Source organism: Amphibalanus amphitrite, unplaced genomic scaffold (assembly GCF_019059575.1).
Source record: "Amphibalanus amphitrite isolate SeventyFive unplaced genomic scaffold, NRLGWU_Aamphi_draft 000277F_arrow, whole genome shotgun sequence".
NCBI lineage: Eukaryota > Metazoa > Arthropoda > Thecostraca > Balanomorpha > Balanidae > Amphibalanus > Amphibalanus amphitrite.
Genome location: NW_024881772.1, coordinates 66315 through 85140, shown reverse-complemented (window position 1 = coordinate 85140; position 18826 = coordinate 66315). Strand labels below are relative to the sequence as shown.

Genomic DNA, 18826 nt, shown 5'->3' with positions numbered 1-18826 from the left:
AAACAGAAGATGATCTTTCCGAAAAACCGACTGATTTCATACACAGATGCATGGAAAATAAAAAATCCCGGTAAGTTTATTTGTATTGTTTTGTCGATTTTGACATGCTCCTAGTTTGCAGCCATATTTCGATATGTTCTACAGGGAGTTTAGAATTATTTCAGGACCAATCTTTTCCTCGTTCATTTTCCCGTCGATCATGAAATTTTTAGAGCGGAACAATTAGTTTCCAGGCGGTCCGAGCGGTTTTCGTGAGATGGGTGCAAAAATCGGCGTCATTTTTAGAGCCTCGACACCAGCTCAACACAGGACCCTATGGGAGACGGTGAAGTAGCGGAAGCAATAAATAGAGCGCTCTAATTTTAGCTTATTTCCCTGGTGTGTCACCGACTGAACTGAGGGTGCGCATGACGGCCGTCCGACCAGCCGGGGCCCGACCCTCCACCCCACTTGCTCGCGCCCTGCCTGAGGTCACGACCCCGCCTGGGGCGGTGACCGGCCCTGACAGGGGTGCGGCCGGCCCGCCGCGGCGTGGGAAGAGGAGCAGGAGGCGGGGAAAGAGGGGCGGACGAGTCTGGCGGACTTCACCGCGGCCCGGACACCTCTACATCGGGGCGATCAACGTGCAGAGCTTGAAACCAAAGCTGCTGTCACTTCGACAGGACATAGACGAGCATGGGTACGATGTCATCGTGTTGACAGAGACATGGATGCGACAAACGACACACAACCGACTTGTGCCCATCCCGGGCTACCAGCTACAGCGGCGAGACCGACCCGACTGCAGGGGCTACGGCGCACACTGGTCGGAAACGCTCCAGCGAGAGGCCAGCGGCCTTTCCGCAAAAGTTTTTTGCTTGTTATTCCACAACTAGTGAAGCAAACTTCATAAAACTTTGCATACCTTCTCTGTCATATGTAAGCTATCATTTGGATGTCAAGCACTAAATATATGACGTGAATCTGTTAAGTTATGACGTCATAATTGAGTATAATACAGGATCTAGCACCACTTTATGTCAACAAGGGAAATTGGGAGCTGCTATTCGGGCACCGGGAATGGTTTCATGCACTCCTTGTAAGGTCCAGTGCTTCACTTAAGCATTGTTGACTTTGCGTGACGTCATTTATGACGTCACTAAGGCCATATAAGTTTTTCGTCAATAACTCCTGATCAGATGGAGCTAGAGAGTCGGGAAAGCCACCATTGGACTCAGGAAGACCTGCTGAATCGAATGATATGCAATATGACCTCCTTCAACCATTTTCGTGACCTGACGGGCTCCGACCTGGCCTTGACCCGAGGTTAACACCTTAAGTTGACTTCACCCGAACACCAAGTATAGCATTCAACGCGCCTGAGCTAGACAAACACGATGATGTCAAAATCGCGGCAGTGCGACCATTTTTGGCAAAGTAATTCACCTAAAACCGAGCCCGTGCCTTGTGGCACTTACCTGACCTAAGAGTTCACTGGCTGACCTAAGACCTTAAAATCGGGTAGTACCTAAAGGCCGCCCCACACTGGACCTCGCATGCGGGTTGCGAGTTTTTGGGTTTTCGGGTTTCTTCAAAATCAAATAATACAATCTAGGCCGAGTGACCCACACTACCATCTAACAAGCGAGTCTGCATGTTTTTAGCTCGCGAGCCACCTTGCATTGCATTCCAAAAGTTGATTTTGAGTCAACTTTCGATTTTCCTCGCTGCGAGGTCTGCGAGTTCTGCGAGGTTTGCGGGTTTTTCGTTGGAGCCGAATTTTGGTTCGTTGCGCTGGTATTGCGACTATATGTAAGTTTCTGAAGGTGTACCGGCTTCACTGCATTCATGAAGTTACCATAAGGAAACGGTCTAATCACTCTATGAATTAGTATTATGCCCGCAAACTCAAAACCCGCAAACCCGCAACCCGCATGCGAGTTCCAGTGTGGGGCGGCCTTAATTGTTGCGTCTTATAACGGCACACAAGCTTGTTTTTTCCGCGAGGCTCTAGCTCAATTAGAGGCGAAACGGCGAGGGAGTTGTACCAACCCTCCCCGTCAATATAGAAAACCAATCGGTCCGGCCAGGGTTAAATACCGGAATTGTGATCTAATGTAAAAAGACGGCCCAAGGTAACCCGACGTCAGTGACAGGTGTCCTATATTTGCAGCGTCTTATATTCACGAAGGTTTCAATTTCCACTTTCTTCAGCCGAGTGATGGTTGTCAATAGCAAGGCTCTCTAAATGCAAGCCGTAATCGCCACGCAATATGTGGAAGGCTTTTGATGTCAATACATACATAAATGCATACATAAAACGCGCTTTTCACTAAATTCATAAACTCAAGCGCATCTGTTTTTAATGACCAGTCAACTACGCATGGATGCGTGCAGGCCACACAGGTCAGCGTAAGCCGGGCGCGGCGGCCGAGCCGAAACTGGGGCGGGGCGGGCGGTAGTTGGGTAGGAAGAGCGGCTCCTGCAAATTTTGCGCAAATATGCGCAGTTAGCTTTTATGTTGCCCTGGTGTAAATTTAAATCCTGATTCATCTCACAAAAAATCAGAGTGGAACTAGATGGGACTACCTGTTGTTTCCTTACCTAAACTTTGCAGTTATATTCCAGAATCACTGTAGGAGAGCCTTCATAAAAAAGCTACAGTACATCTTAGTTAGGGAAAAAGTATACCAAAAAATTTGCACTGACCAGTCGGCAACTTCATAACGAACATTTTGATGCATAATATGTGGGATTTCAATTTGGTGTCTATCAGCAATAAGACTCTGAATATCCGGCTCAAGAAACCTCTTGCTCCGCGTCAGTTTCCGAGTTCTGGGATACCCCATCTTCGGAGGCTGATTACAGTTATTTTTGGTCACCCGGATTAGTTTTTTCGGCCTAAGTATAATAATTTGATCAATTTCAAATCGATCTATTTAAAAAATAATCCGAAACTCCGGAATCGCCCGTGGCCTCTCGTGAGGGCGTTTCCGACCAGTGTGCGGCGGTGTGGCCATAGCAGCACGGGAGTCACTGACAACCGTTGAGCGGCCCGGCCAGCCTGTGGCCGGCTCTAAGCTGGAGAGTCTGTGGGCACAGATTCGGGCCGGCTCCCACCGAGTTATGGTCTGCGCTGTTTACCGGCCGCCGGGGCTGACCCAGGCGCAGGTGACGGCGGACCTGGACGAGCTGGAGGAGCAGCTCCAGTACCGTAAGGTGGGGCTATTTGAGACAGTGGGGCTATTTGAGACAGTATTTAAAATTGTTATAATATAAAAACCGTTTGAAATTTATGATCAATTTTTGCTGAGGCGATTTACTGTTCGATTCTACACCTTCCTGAGCAAAAATATCACATAGAAATCAAACGCTCTTCATTTTATAGCGATTTTAAATACTGTCTCAAATAGCCCCACTGTCTCAAATAGCCCCACTTTACGGTACGTACGGACCCGTCACAGCGGACCGGTGGTGATAGCGGGAGACATTAACATCAACGTCCAGAGCGACACGACCGCCAGCGCCAGATTCCGACAGCTGCTACACACCTACTCCCTGCAACAACACGTCACTGACCCCACCTTCCGATCGTCCGGCTCCACAATCGACGTTATCTGCACCAGTCACGGCGTGACCCGGGCTGGAACCCTCCACTGCGACTACAGTCCCCACAACTGGACCCGTGCGCTGATACCCGTGCCTGACTACAGGCCTAAGGCATGTGCGGTGACGGCGCGGTGCTGGTCCCGTCTAGACAGTAACGAGGTGAACGGGCTGTTGAGTGCGGTGGATTGGGACCCGGTTTACGCTAGTGATGATGCTGGGGTTCAGTGGGACTATTTACTAACGGTGACGCGCCAGGTATTTTGGACCATGTGGCCCCGCTCAGACGACGCCGAGTGCACAGCCCGTCGGCACCGTTCGTGAGTGACCACACCAAGACGATCATGTCTAGACGACGTGCGGCGCTTCGGGAGCACGATCGTCAGACCCACAAGGACCTGAATCGACAGGTGCAATCTGCTATTCGCCGCGACACAAGGGAGGAGCTGGACCGGCGGCTGCGGGCGGCGCGACCGGGTGACATGTGGCATGTGATCCGGCCTGTAATTGGGTCCCGGCGGTCTGCCCAAGCCGCCCCCAGCGCTGATGCGGACGCCCTAAACCGATTCTTCGTGAGTGTGGGCATGGACGCGGCCCGCCAGATGGACTCGTCCGGGCCTGACCTGCCGGTCCGCCTACCTCGGATGAACACTAGAGGTCTGCACCGGCCGGCTGCAGCCGCGGCTGGCTGCAGCCCCACGGCTGTGGGCCGGGGCGGCTGCAAATATCTCCAAGAACACGGTTACGGCTGTGGCCACGGCTGTGAGATTTCAAGCTCAATCTAAAGTACTCAAATATAAAATTTTAAATCCTTAATCTTACATTCTGATAAGCAGTCTAGCCTGTAAAAATCATGCAAAGGATGCCCAGCAACATTGAAAGTGGTTAAGCCCTTGAAAACCTGTAATGGTTTTACAATTTGCTGTAGGGGAGTTTGCACTCTGGTACAGAATACTAATTATAGGTACCAATTGTTCCTTCATCATCAAGAGCTTGACAGTTTCAGAAAATGCAACATGTTGCACTGTCACATCCCTCTCAAATCAGTCTCACCTGGTCATTAGGAGAGCACTTTACAGCTATTGAAGACGAGCGTTCAATAATTCTTTCAGGTAATAGAAAAAGAAATCACGCCTAGGTAAAGGCAGGTAAAGGCTTCATAAAATATTATCTAAAATAACTCTTAGATGTATTTCTGGATTTTCGGCAAGTCCAATTACATAATATAAAACTGGCGCTTTATGTTCTAACTGGTGTGTGAGTGACCAACAGAAAATGCTGATCAACGAAGCCAATGGAATTAGATTATAAGTGAGCATGAACCTTACTTGCGGTTAATTCACATGATGGTGAAAACCCTGAACACGTAATTCACATGACGGTGAAAACCCTGAACACAATATTTCTTACGCGAGCTGTTGACTTTACTAATAAAATGACGTCTTCTTCTGAAAATGTAAAAATTTGATAATTAATCTTTGTTTGAGAGCAAGTTTTTGACTGTATATTATTATTAATTAATTAATTATAATTTTTATGGCTGTTTATAGTGACATAAAACAATTTATTGCCACTGCTTTGCTATTGACGTCATTGAAAACTCAAGTAAAATTTTTGATTGAAAGAGGCAATTGTGGCTCGGACGTCCTTGGGCCTTGGGGATTTGAGCGAAGATCATTATTTGGAAAAATCAAAATAGATGAATGTTTTTCTTTCTTGGATGCTCACTAGTGTTTTGATGCCTTGCATATCAAATTAGTTTGAGACTTGCTCAGAAGGCTGCTTCAAGCCTGGCATATCACACCCCAGAAAATATGCAAGGTAAGAAAGAAGCAAGAGTTTTGACTAGACAATCACTGTTTGACAGTCCATCAACTTCAGTTTCATTTTCCATACCTAACATTGATAATGAAAAGCATCAGGGTCTGTTGTTCTGTCCCACACTCATGCTTCAGGATTTGGCATTAGATGTCTACACTGCTAGTGCTTCTATTCTGGTTCGTTGTTTATGTTTTCTGTTGATGTAGGTACCTACCTACCCATCTTTCTTAACCCCTTGCAAGGGCTTGTGTAGGCTTGCAATGCGCATCAGGCTTCAGGCCTTCGGCCTAAAGCCAGATACACAACCACTTAACCTATGATGCTTCATGAGCTTGAGAATCTATAGCCCATTGCAATGTGCTTTTGGCTATATGTTTCAACTAAAAACAACATATTATATACTATTTGGTTGCATTTTATTGAAAGTATCCACGGCCGGCTGACGGCTGGCTGCCCACAGTTTGCCACGGCTGTGGGCGGCTGTGGCTGTGGAGCCACGGCTTCGGGGCGGCTAGGCTGTGGAAAATTGCAGCCGTGCAGAACTCTAGTGAACACCGGCAGATTTCAGCTGTCACCCATCTCACCCGACGACCTGTGTCGTGTTGTGGCCCGCATGCGGAACTCTGCAGCGTGTGGCTCGGATGGGCTGTGCATCCGATTTATCAAAATATGTCTACCGTCGCTCTGTCACGTCATCACACACATTGTAAATACTAGCATTCCCTCGCATCATGTTCCGGATTCATGGAAGATGACTCTTGTTCACCCGATCCAAAAGTCTTCCAAATCTACGGACGCGACCAACTATCGTCCCATTTCGATACTACCAACAATCGCAAAGATCATCGAGCGCGTAGCTTACGAGCAACTTTCTCACTACTTTACTACTCATCATTTGTACTCACCAAACCAGCATGGCTTTAGATCCAATCACTCGACCGACACCGCGCTTTTATCTGTAACTGACCACGTTTTTTCCTCCATGGACCGCAGTGAAATTACGCTCCTATGCCTTCTCGACTGCTCTAAGGCCTTCGATGTGATTCAGCACGACCGTCTACTTCGCAAACTTGAGCTATATGGTGTTGACACTCGCTGGTTTGAGAGCTACCTGGCTGGCCATTATCGGATCGTGTGCAGCTAGGGGACCGGGCCTCGGGATGCTCTGTCATATCGGATCGTGTGCAGATAGGGGACCGGGCCTCGGGATGCTCTGTCATATCGGATCGTGTGCAGATAGGGGACCGGGCCTCCGGATGCACTGTCATATCGGATCGTGTGCAGATAGGGGACCGGGCCTCCGGATGCACTGTCATATCGGATCGTGTGCAGATAGGGGACCGGGCCTCGGGATGCTCTGTCATATCGGATCGTGTGCAGATAGGGGACCGGGCCTCCGGATGCACTGTCATATCGGATCGTGTGCAGATAGGGGACCGGGCCTCCGGATGCACTGTCATATCGGATCGTGTGCAGATAGGGGACCGGGCCTCGGGATGCTCTGTCATATCGGATCGTGTGCAGATAGGGGACCGGGCCTCGGGATGCTCGGTCATATCGGATCGTGTGCAGATAGGGGACCGGGCCTCGGGATGCTCTGTCATATCGGATCGTGTGCAGATAGGGGACGGGGCCTCGGGATGCTCTGTCATATCGGATCGTGTGCAGATAGGGGACCGGGCCTCGGGATGCTCTGTCATATCGGATCGTGTGCAGATAGGGGACCGGGCCTCGGGATGCTCTGTCATATCGGATCGTGTGCAGACTTACGACGGCTGTCGACCAACCAATTTAAAAGGGAGCTGAAGCAGCATCTGTTAGCAAAGCAGCGGGGCGGAGTCGGCTAGGTGTGTTGTTTCGTGATCTGACGACTGCGACGAGTAAGGCTGGTATGTTTTGTATGTCGTGTGAGCGTGAGTGCTGGATGACTGTATTCTGTCTTTTAATATGCTGACATCTGGGTACGGAATAGCCATGTTACTATGTGGATGTGCCCTACGACGTAAATACATACATACATACATACAAATTTGGTGTTTCTAGGTGCCATAAGAGCCAATCGCGAGGGGGGGTCGCATCGACCCCCCCTGCCAGGCCGTGTTATGAAAAATGCCCTGCCAGGGCGAGAGTTAAAACGTATTTTGAAAATTTGACATTTGGTCTAGAAAATGACCAGGGCCGTATTCACGTCGACTTCGTAAGTCAATTTTCTTTCGTAAGTATAAGTTGGTATTCACGTCAACACTTCTTAAGTTTTTCCTTACGAAATGTCTGGATATCTACGAAAATCGGTATTCACGTCGAATTCCTAAGTGCAAATGGCATTCACGTCGAAATTCGTAGGAAATGTCTTACGAAATGCGTAAGAAGTGTTGGGTGCATTCATGGGCATAGGAACGGCTGGAACATTGTGGGTGCATGGGTGCAGAAATCCAGCCATGGCCGGTGAAGCGGGGGGGGGGGGGCGACACCCGAGGGAAGGCTCGTTACGAGCTTTGAGGGTGTACCATGTCGAAAAGGTACCAACCGGTAAGTGCATTTGGAAGCATTGACCCTTGCATGTGTAGGGGGGTCGGATGAACCCCCCCATTGTTGTTCGCAAATAACTCGCGCAAAAAGCGGCCGATCGCGACGAAACTTTTAGTACCCTCGAGTTGATCAGTTTTACACCTACTCTAAAAATTTCATGACCCTGACCCAAAAGACCTTTGACCTGTGACCTGATTCTCGAGACCATGTTCGGCCGGAATCGCGATTTGGCGTGTGTCAGCTCACATTACCGCGCGTTTCCAGTCTTTTTGTGATTGTAGACGTCCAAACATGTGAAATGATGTTCTTCCCATGCATCACGGTGGGTGTGAAGATAACCTGAAGGTCAGGTCAGGTCATTGACCTTTGATGACCTCGTTTCACTTTTTCGAGTTCTACATGTTTCTAGGGTAGTTTATAGGGCTGATTTCAAATTTAGCATCCATTTGAACGTTTACGAAGTAGTTTTAGTGCTTTCGTGACATGCTACGACGCCGTCAGTGGTAGTTGACACCTACTATGGATAGCCGGTAGGACGCCTAATGGTTGACCTGACCTGACCTGACCCGATCTGGCCTAAATGCATGAAGAAATCATCTGTGATCAAAACTAACATCAGATATTTGTGATCAGCACCCCGAAAAAACCGATAACAGCTTCACTTTACGCAGTTCTAGCAGGTCCCGATTTTCCCGACTTTTGGAATATTGACCTGACCTGGAAGGTCAACCAATGAAGTAGGACCTTAAAATTGGGTATCATCGGCTTCCTCTCGTCACGGGCAACACCCTCGTTTTTTCCGCGAAGCTCTAACTCGATCAGGGGCCGAACGGCAGGGGGTCCGACCGACCCCCTCCCCCTCCCCCTACACATTAGAAGCTGGAAAACGCTGCACACATTCGAGGGCTAATATTGTCAATATTGACTACCGCAAAAAGTAAAAGCGGCCAACTTAGCCATTTTCGAAGGCATCGGGCTAAAATTTTTGACAGTGGGTCATCGGTTCGGTATGTGTTCAATCACATGCTCCATTTCCTTTTTTTTAATTTAGTCCGAACCTTTTGATGGGAAGGATTCACAAGGACAGAGCCACCGCTAAGCGAAGCTTGTTGCGATGACCCTGCCCTCTACCCTCCGATCGCGCAATTCCGATTCTATGGCAGAATTTAGAGTCCAAAGTTTAACGTGCGCACAAAGCCGCGCACGGCCGGTCCCCTCGCTGACTTCGCCTGGCTACGGCCTGCCACCAACCGCAACCATACCTGTCAGGAGGCCCATAAATGTCAAGCGCCCGTCGCGCTTCGAACCCGGACTGTCATTACCGGGAACGCGTGCTCTCACCACGCGGAGTCCAACGCTCTAACCAACTGAGCTACGGGACCGGCTTTTTTCAGCACAAATGTAAGTTTTGAAGACCATCACTGATCACAGTAGCAAATGCTTCGAAAGATGGATAGTAGGCAACATATCCTGAATTTGCCCTGCTGCATGGGAAGTAGTGTTGATGAAAAAGGGGTTTTTGGTTAAGATTATTGTGGGTGCAGAATACATTGTCTCACACCCACTGGATAAATATTGTGGGTACAGCTGGGTGCAGCTGCACCCTTGCACCCATGGTTCCTACGCTTATGGGTGCATTGACCTTTGCTTTAACCTGGCGGCCGCTGGGCCTCCGCGCCACCCGCCGGCCGCTGGGGGGGGGGGGGCATATAGTTGCCCCCCCCTCTACTTCTGCGACGATATCGTCGCAACACGAGGAGATAGAGAAGCGAAACTTTGCACACATCTTCCTGAATACCTAGCCGAGGTTGTGTCCAAATTTGGTGTTGATCCCATTTGAAATGACGTCACAGTGACGTCATATGTGAAATTATAGATTTGCGACTCTCATATTCCTCACGATACATCAGATATATGGGACCGAATATAAAGGACCGATTATTGGTCAGAAGCTAGATGGAAGTGTAGTTAGGTGTTTTAGGATGACAGCAGGTGCTGTCGAGTTCATTTACAGTTGAGTTTCATGCTCAGCGTCGTCAGAAACGGTCCATATCGGAAAACGGCAAAAATTTATGACGTCACTGTGACGTCATCTTAGGTGCTACAACCACCAAACTTTCCTCAAACATTGCCTAGGTATTCATTTGAAGCTATGCCAAGTTTCACGTTCGTAGCTCATCAGGTTTCGGAGATATTTCACAAAACGTAAAGGGGGGGGCAACTTTATGCCCCCCCCAGCGGCTCGTGGGTTAACCATTGATATTTGAGGATCTTCCTTGTGAGGATTTTCATAACATCTAAACATATTTTCACGTAACGAATCCGAGAGATATAAAATGACGATAATAACTCAAGTTTATTGTAAGAGACAAAGCTTTCGATACGTGTCGCATAGTATCTTGATCACTGTCAATGAGATGAAACCATACGTATCGAAAGCTTTGTCGCTTACAATAAACTTGAGTTATTATCGTCATAATATATACATTTTTTTTACGTAGGTATTTACTCTTGATACAACTGCAAAACATACTTATCATGCATTTTTGTATTTAATTCGCTGAAGGACAATATGCAAAGTTTGTAATGGTACCAAGATTATGAGGATTTTCTTTTTATACAAGAGATCATTCGAGTCGGGGTTTTTGAACTGTATTTAGCATAGTTAACCCGCGCCCCACTGGGGGGGGGGCTATTCATAGCCCCCTCACGTTTTTCTGCAATATCTTCCAAACCACTTGACGTATCGACGCCAAACTTTCAGTACCTTCGGCTGCATCCATTTGACACCCTGTGTCAAAATTTGACTTCGTAGCTGCCATAGGTCGGCCGGCAATGACGTCAGAGTGAGGTCATGTTTGGCCGATTTCGACGCAAAACATTGAACCACGGGAATCGCTGCCAAGAGCTCAGTTTTTAAGCTAGATCCAATTTCTTTGCATGAAAGGACTCAGAATTGACTGTGCTATCAAACTGCTGTCTCGGATTTTCAAAATTTTGAGAGTTTCGAAACTTTTATATAATAGTATTCAAAATTTATAGGTACTTTTATATTTTCTTCGAAAAGTTTTTGACTTTTCAAAAAAAAAAACGGAATATATGTGACAGAACGCATGCTTATGACTAACTCTAGCAAGTTTTAGTTAAATATCTTTAGAAATGGCCAAGTTATACTTATTATTGCACAAAATTAACAATTATTAATTTCTCAAATCAATTTTTCAGTACGTATTTGACATCGTACACCAATATAAATAGCACCATCGTGTTCCTGAGCTTAACTGCATCCAATAGACACCTTTTTGTTGAAAAATTTAAACTTTAAAATTTGACCTTTTTTGACCTGAAAGTGACCTGACCTAACCTAAATTCGACTCCAAATGACATCGAATGACACAGACGACATTAAATTCGAAATATATGGCCTAAATGGACCATAAAACATGTGTCACGTGACCGACGCATGATATAATATTTCCGTGACCTGTGATGACCTGACCCTGACCTGAAAATCAAAGTGCAAGTTTGGTACCCTCAAGGAATCTAGAACATCTGTTCATGAGTGTGTAAACAAAAAATGAGCTTGATCTGACTTGTAAGACGGCGGCCAGAGCCCAAAATGTGAACAAGCCGAAATGCTAATAATTTTTACTTTTATCTGACCTGTGACGTCTGGTCTGCCCGCATGGTCTGAGAAAGATAAAAAACCATCTAACATACTTAACCATCGACATACTAAAGTAGGGGAGAACGGGGTCAATTGTAACATTTTTTTGCATTTTATCATCTGATGCAAACACGTTTGCAGTTATAAAGCTTTTTCTTTTATTTTCAGAAACTATGATGTTTTGTCTTTAAAATGCAGTTAAAACATTTCCAAAACAACTTCTTTTTCGGGTCAAAATTGTTGTCCGAAAAAGTCAATTCATCTGTTACAATTCACCCCAGATACGGGGTCAAAAGTAACACCACCCCGGGACAATTGTAACATGTTAATTTACAGGCTACAGCAACACAATTTTTTCCAAAACTTTTATTTAACAAAAGTATTGAACACTTGTTCATCTTCCCATACTTGGTAGTGACGGTTCTTCTCAGGAAAAAAGGTTAAGAACCTCGTACTTATACAGGGGTTGGATGGACCTCCTCTCCCTCGGTTTTTCGCAAATACATCGCGTAAAAAGCTGCCGATTGCGACAAAACTTACGGTTCTCTTAACCCGCGCCCTGATGGGGGGGGCCATTTTGGCCCCCCCCCTGTGGTTTTTCTTAAATAGCGAGAAAACGGCGGCGCGCAGCGCCGCCAAATTTTGGGTACCTTACCGGACATCAATTTGACACCTTCACACAAAATTTCAAGTCACAGGTCCCCTCAGGTCAGGAGTTATTGAGGTCAAACTGAGGTCATGTTCGAGTAAAAATGAGCAAAAAACATGACATCTTGAAACGCTCACCAATTCTACAGTTCACAAGCAATTTTAAAGTTCTTTATGTGGTTGTGTAGAGACAAAACGGCGCTACAAAACTGCGATCTCGGATTTTTGAAATTTTTGGATTTTGACCCCCAAAAATCAAAAAAATTGATTTTTTTAGAAAAACTCAAAAAATTTCCAAAAATTTTTCGAATTTCGAAAAAACCGGAATATATGTGATAGTCCCTGCGCTCTTCGATATACATATCAAATTTTAGATCGATATCTCTTTTTTTGGCCAAGTTATAGCGAAAAAACTGTTAAAAATTGATGACGTCAAATTTTTGAACTCAATTTTTAGCAATTCTAGACCTCTTAGCGCAAAACGGAGACCACCATTGAACTCCCCGTGACGAGCTGCATCGAATCGATACCCATTTTATGCAAAAATATCAACTTTGAAATTTGACCTAATTTGACCTGACCTTGACCTGACCTTGACCTGACCTTGACCAAAACATGACCTAAGCTGGCCCTAAAGTCTGTCTGACCCACATAATCGCATTTGTCATGTAAAATGGACCATAAAACATGTATCACACGACACTTTCATATTGTGACCCCCCAGTGACCTGACCTCTGTGACCTGACCTGGTATCAGTGACCTCAAATAGCAAAATATGTGTTTGAAGAACATTTCCCCATCGATGATTTTCAATGAAATGCATTTTACACGATTTTACAACGCATTTCTTGAAATGCCTGTAAACGGTGAAAATTCGACCTTTGACCTGACCTGTGACGTCATCGGTTTGACCGAGGTCAATGAAATTGGGTCACAAGGTAGTTCCCTGTTGGGGCTATCCAACACCGTTTACCGCTTGTCGCTATGTTGCGTGGTTCTCGAGATCTGAGGGGGGGGGGCCAAAATGGCCCCCCCCATCAGACCGCGTTGCTCGGCAGACCCCATCTGGGCGCGGGTTAATTCTAGCAATGTTTAATCTCTCTTGAAAATTTGGCGACTGACATAATGGCCACTGACCTATAACCTGTTACATTTGACCCCTGCAAAAATGTTACAATTGTCCCCGTCGCGCCTTGACATATTTTAGACGAAACTGGCGCAAAAAGATGTTGCATACAGCATTTAAATGCTTTCAATTTATGGCCAACAAGCCTGCCAACGCTTACACAAAGTCTAAAGTCGATATCTTTTCAATGGCGGGAATGAGCTAATCAAATATAACGGTATAAAAATTTACAAAATGCACCCAAAAACACATTACTGTGCACAGCCATCGACATACCCGGCATTTTCGCTTCAAACTCCGTTGGGAAAGGCAGTATAGAATTACGCATTTTCGGTCTTAACACATCAGCTCATTCTATTGGTAAGTTTATGAATTATTAACACTGTTACAATCAAGGGCGGATCCAGGGGGGGGGGGCAAAAGGGGCCATGGCCCCCCTTAGGCGCTGAAAAGGGGGCCAACATATCTTTTGGCCCCCCTTTCATCCGTGTTCTTTCTCACAGCCGGCCAATTTTTCAGAATTATTTTCACCATTTTCATCGACGCTAAGGCCGAACATCAATTTTTTGTCATAGGTGGGTAAATATGAACAGGGATTTACGCACGGACGCAATTTGACGTGCTGGCAACCAGCTTATGCAGCACAGACGACTTTATTCTCGACTATGTCCGTTTGGCTGTAACTGCAGGGCGCCGAGGCTGGCTCGCTGGCTTCTATTTGTCCATGTTTTGCTGTAAGGTAGCCCAAAGATCCTCGAGCAGGATTAGGGTCCGGATGGTATCCGGTTAATTTCTTCAGAATTCCGGCAGGTTCGATTCGGACAAACGCCTAGACATTGGTAGAGCAATGGGCTGGCGCGCCGTCCTGCATGAAAATGCGTGTTGACCTGTCATCCACCGTCGAGGCCATCCGTCGACTAATATCTGAGCCGCTGGAGGCTATTGTTGGTAATGAGCCTCCGTGAACTCTTCTAATATCTAGCGTCTCATGGTCCTGTCTGGAGATGGGAGCAGCTTTGCCAAATTATTCACCAATTGGCCACTCTTCCTGGCCGCCATTTCAATGCGATTTCTTCCCCGGGCCAAATGATGGGCGACTGCCCGATCTCGGACAATCAGCAACACTGCCTGCAGCCGTATGCTTATCCCACCAGTGCGGGACTGTGCAGGCAGATGTCCCAACTGACCAGCAATAACACGCTGTGTTATTTTGGCCTGAAGCATGTCGACTATCTGGTTCAGCTCCCCGAGATTGAAATTCATTACCTTCATTTTGCCTTCATTTTGTGACGCGGCCATTCGGGGGAGGGGGGGGGGGGCAATCTATCTGTGTATAACTGGCAGTAGCTCGGTGACCCATGATCCGAGGTTCGGTCGCGACCTCATGTTCCGCGGCCAAGGACCGTACAATGCAGAGGTGCAGCCAAAATATTTATCCCTTAGGGGCAGAAACGATTAGAAACCGGATAAGTGTTGTCCTAGGTAGAGGACAACACTTTTGTCGGACCCTGCATAAAACCACCCTGCAGTTTCCCTTCAACCGGCTTTGATCCAGCAAAAATAGTCACGGGTTAGCCTCTCTCCTTAACCCGCGCCAGGCCGGTCCTGGGTGCGAACCGCTCCGGGCCGGTGGGTGTCTGAACACCCCTCTCCTTCCAACTCGACTCCTGGGCCGCGTAGCGACACGCGGAAAGCGGCATTCGAAAGAGCTTCGAAAATCAAGACAAAAGCAGTCATTTTTTAAGTCTGGTCAAAGGTCAGGTCACCAGATCAGAGAACATCAAAGGAAAAAATCTTGCCTATGTCAACACATTTCGAAATACTGGCGCATATCTCAAGAACCAACAGAGCTGCAGCGCCGCAGAAAAACGTATTCGATAGCCTTATCAACGCTTTTTCTAAAGACATTGCTCACATTTGACCTCAGGTCAACGGTTTAGCCGCCAGATGGTAAAATTGAAAGTATCTGCTTTTACGAACAATGTTTTTTTTAACCCGCGCCCTGCTGGGGGGGTGTTTGAACACCCCCCCCCCCTTGTGGTTTTTCGCGAATATCTCAAAAACGGCGGCGCGGAGCGCCGCCGTTTTTGGTACACCTTATCATACATCAATTCTACACATGTTGTGAAAATTTCAGACCAAGGTCGTTCAAGGTCAGGTCACCAGGTCACTTGAAGTGACCTCACCTCATAAAAACTTTCAATGTCTGTCATAGCTACACCGAGTGACCGATCCCTTTGAAACTTTCAGCGATTGCTAAGGGCAATAGCATGTACAAAATGTATATCTCAGAATTTTGATATCGATGACCTAAGGTCAGGTCAATTTTGCGACCTCCCCATTATAAGTCAATGGGAGAAAATTGAGACACACTGAACTTGAAAATGGTGTCCGTGACCCTTGTTTATGCCCTGAGGTCATCTCAGGTCACGAATGGTATCTAACAGTTTTTCGCAAATAACTTTTGATAGAGGCATTCTAGAGCGATGAAAACGCCTTAGATGTGTTCAGCTCGACGATACGGATCGACTGATATGCAACATGACCCTTTCCGGTCAGGTCATGACCTTGACCTGAGGTCAAATTTTCAAGTTGACCCTTCAAGGTCAAGTTATAGTTCATTCGATGCGTCTTGACGAGAGGAACACGATGGCGGTAAAAGTAAGCTCGTACAAGGCTTGGGTCAAAAGTTATTGCAGAAAAACTGTTTTCGAAAAAATCGGCTATTTTTGCAGTTTTTGCCCCCTGCAGGCAAAACCGTTGACGTTAGGTCAAATCTGAGAGAATTACTCAGAAAGGGCGTTAATAGGGCTATCGAATGCGCTTTTCCGCGGCGCTGTAGCTCTATTGGTTCCCGAGTTATGCGTTGGCTTCTTGGAAATTTTCGACATTCGACCTGGAAATCGGCGAAATTTTGCCTTCAATGACCTCTGGTGACCTGACCTTTGCCCTGACCAAAAAATTGACCGAAGTGATTTCGTCATTATTTTTGACGCTCTTTCGAACGCCGCCTTTCGCGTATCGCTACGTGGCCCAGGAGCCGAGTTAGAAGGGGGGGTGTTCAAACACCCCCCCCCCCCCCAGCAGGGCGTGGAAATCCAGGACCCCCAGCAGGGCGCGGGTTAATAACTTTTGACTCAAGAAACGTCGAAATCTCTCGTCGAGATGGCTCAAATGAACATAATTTGGTCTTTAAAAGTCAAAAGGTATTTTGAAAATTTGACCTTGGGTCAAGAAAATGACCTGGTCGGAAAAGGTCATTTTGCATATCAGTAGATCCGATTCTCGACCTGAACAAATCGAATGTGTTTTCATTGCTCTAGCATGTCTCTGCATAAAAAGTTATTGTCAAAAATACTGCTAGGGCCTTTCATGACCTGATATGACCCCAGGGAAATAGAGGGTTCATGGTTACAATTTTTTGATTTAACGTGTCTATTTTACCTGTAACGTGTTTGGAATGACGTTCGTCCAAAAGAGTCGCCTTTCGATTTTCTCCCATTGACTCATAATAGAGAGGGCGCAAAATTGACCTGACCGTAAGTCACCGATATAAAAACTCCGAGATGAACATTTTATACATTCTGCTATTCGTTATGTTGTAACCCGATGTGTGTATATTACTGCTACTCGTACCAACCGCTGTAAGTTTCAATGCGATAATTCAGTCGGTGTAGCTATGACGAACATTCAAGTTTTCTGAAGTGAGGTTACTTGAAGTGATGTAGTGACCTGTTTAGAGGTCTGCACCGGCCGGCTGCAGCCGCGGCTGGCTGCAGTCCCATGGCTGTCGGCCGGGGCGGCTGCAAATATCTCCAAGAACACGGCTACGGCTGTGAGATTTCAAGCTCAATCTTAATTCTTAAGTACTTAAGTAATATATACTTTTAAATCCTTAATCTTACATTCTGATAAGCAGTCTATCCTGTAAAAATCATGCAAAGGATGCCCAGCAACATTGAAAGTGGTGAAGCATTTGGAAACCTGTAATGGTTTTATCGTTTTATCATTTGCCATCATAAGTAGGGGAGCTTGCACTCTGGTACAGAATACTAATTATAGATACCAATTGTTCCTTCATCATCATGAGCTTGACAGCTTCAGAAAATGCACCATGTTGCATTGTCACATCCCTTTCAAATCAATCTTACATAGACCCGGGAACAGGAGGGGGGGGGGGCAGCGGGGGCGCTTGCAGGGCTCAAATAAAGCTCCGTCCTGCCGATGAGGTCGGCGACCACGAATGCTACTCAAACATCGGTTCATAGGTAAACATGACACACTGAATCGGAAAAATGGCTGTGACCCCTCTGTGTGCCTCTGAGGTCATTTCAGGTCATAAACGGTCACCAGCAGTTTTTTTGGCTATAACTTTTGATAAAGACGAGCTAGAGCGATGAACGCACGTCAGATGCATTCAGCTCGACGATACGGATCGACTGATATGCAACATGACCCTTTCCGGTCAGGTATGACCTTGACCTGAGGTCAAATTTTCAAAATGATCTTTCAAGGTCAACAAACAGTCCATTCGACGCGTCTCGACGCGAGGAATACGATGCTGCCAAAAGTAATGTCGCGGCTTTATTGAGTCAAAAGTTATGGACGAAAAACCATATTCGTGAAAACTGCTATTTTAACAGTTTTTGCCCTCTGGACGCTAAACCGTTGACCTGAGGTCAAATCTGAGAACAATGATCAAAAAGGTCTGTAAAAGGGCTATCGAATGCGCTTTTCCGCGGCGCTGTAGCTCTATTGGTTCCCGAGTTAGCCGCTGGCAGTTTCCAAAATTGTTGAAATTGACTATATTTGATGTTTGATGACCTCTGGCGCCCTGACCTTTGACCTGACCCAAAAAATGGCTGAAGTGTTTCCGTAATTATTTTCGATGTTCTCTCGAATGCCACTTACCGCGTGTCGCTACGTGGCCCAGGAGCCGAGTTAGACGGCGGGGGGGGGGGTTGGGACACCCCCCCCCCGGCCTGGCTCGGAAGTCGCGGAGCACCGGCCCGGCGCGGGTTAAGAAATAAGAAAGCCCATATTCTCCTTATAAGTGCCCTGAGTACGAACTATACCCGAAATGCTACCCGCTGCTCACGAAGATGTCAAAGGTCTGCAGCATTAGCAACATTGTCACTGAAACCTTCAAATTCGGAGCTTTTTAGGAGGGGGCACCCGGTATGAATATTGCGATCACATTGCGAACACTCACCGACCACGTCTGCCATGAGCGGATCCCCAACACTTACCGACTATATAGTCCGCCATGTGAGCGGATCTCCAACACTCACCGACTATATTAGTCCGTCATGTGAGCGGATCTCCACTCCAACTCACCGACCACGTCCGTCATGTGAGCGGATCTCCAACACTCACCGACCACGTCCGTCATGTGAGCGGATCTCCAACACTCACCGACCACGTCCGTCATGTGAGCGGATCTCCAACA

At 46.8% G+C, this 18826-nt stretch overlaps 1 protein-coding gene across 1 annotated transcript in view; it reads right to left on the bottom strand.

Moving 5' to 3' along the window:
* The window catches only part of LOC122387215 (dipeptidase 2-like), a 161420-nt gene that overhangs the window by 77596 nt on the left and 64998 nt on the right, over nt 1-18826 (bottom strand). The gene's annotated exons all lie outside the window — the stretch shown is intronic.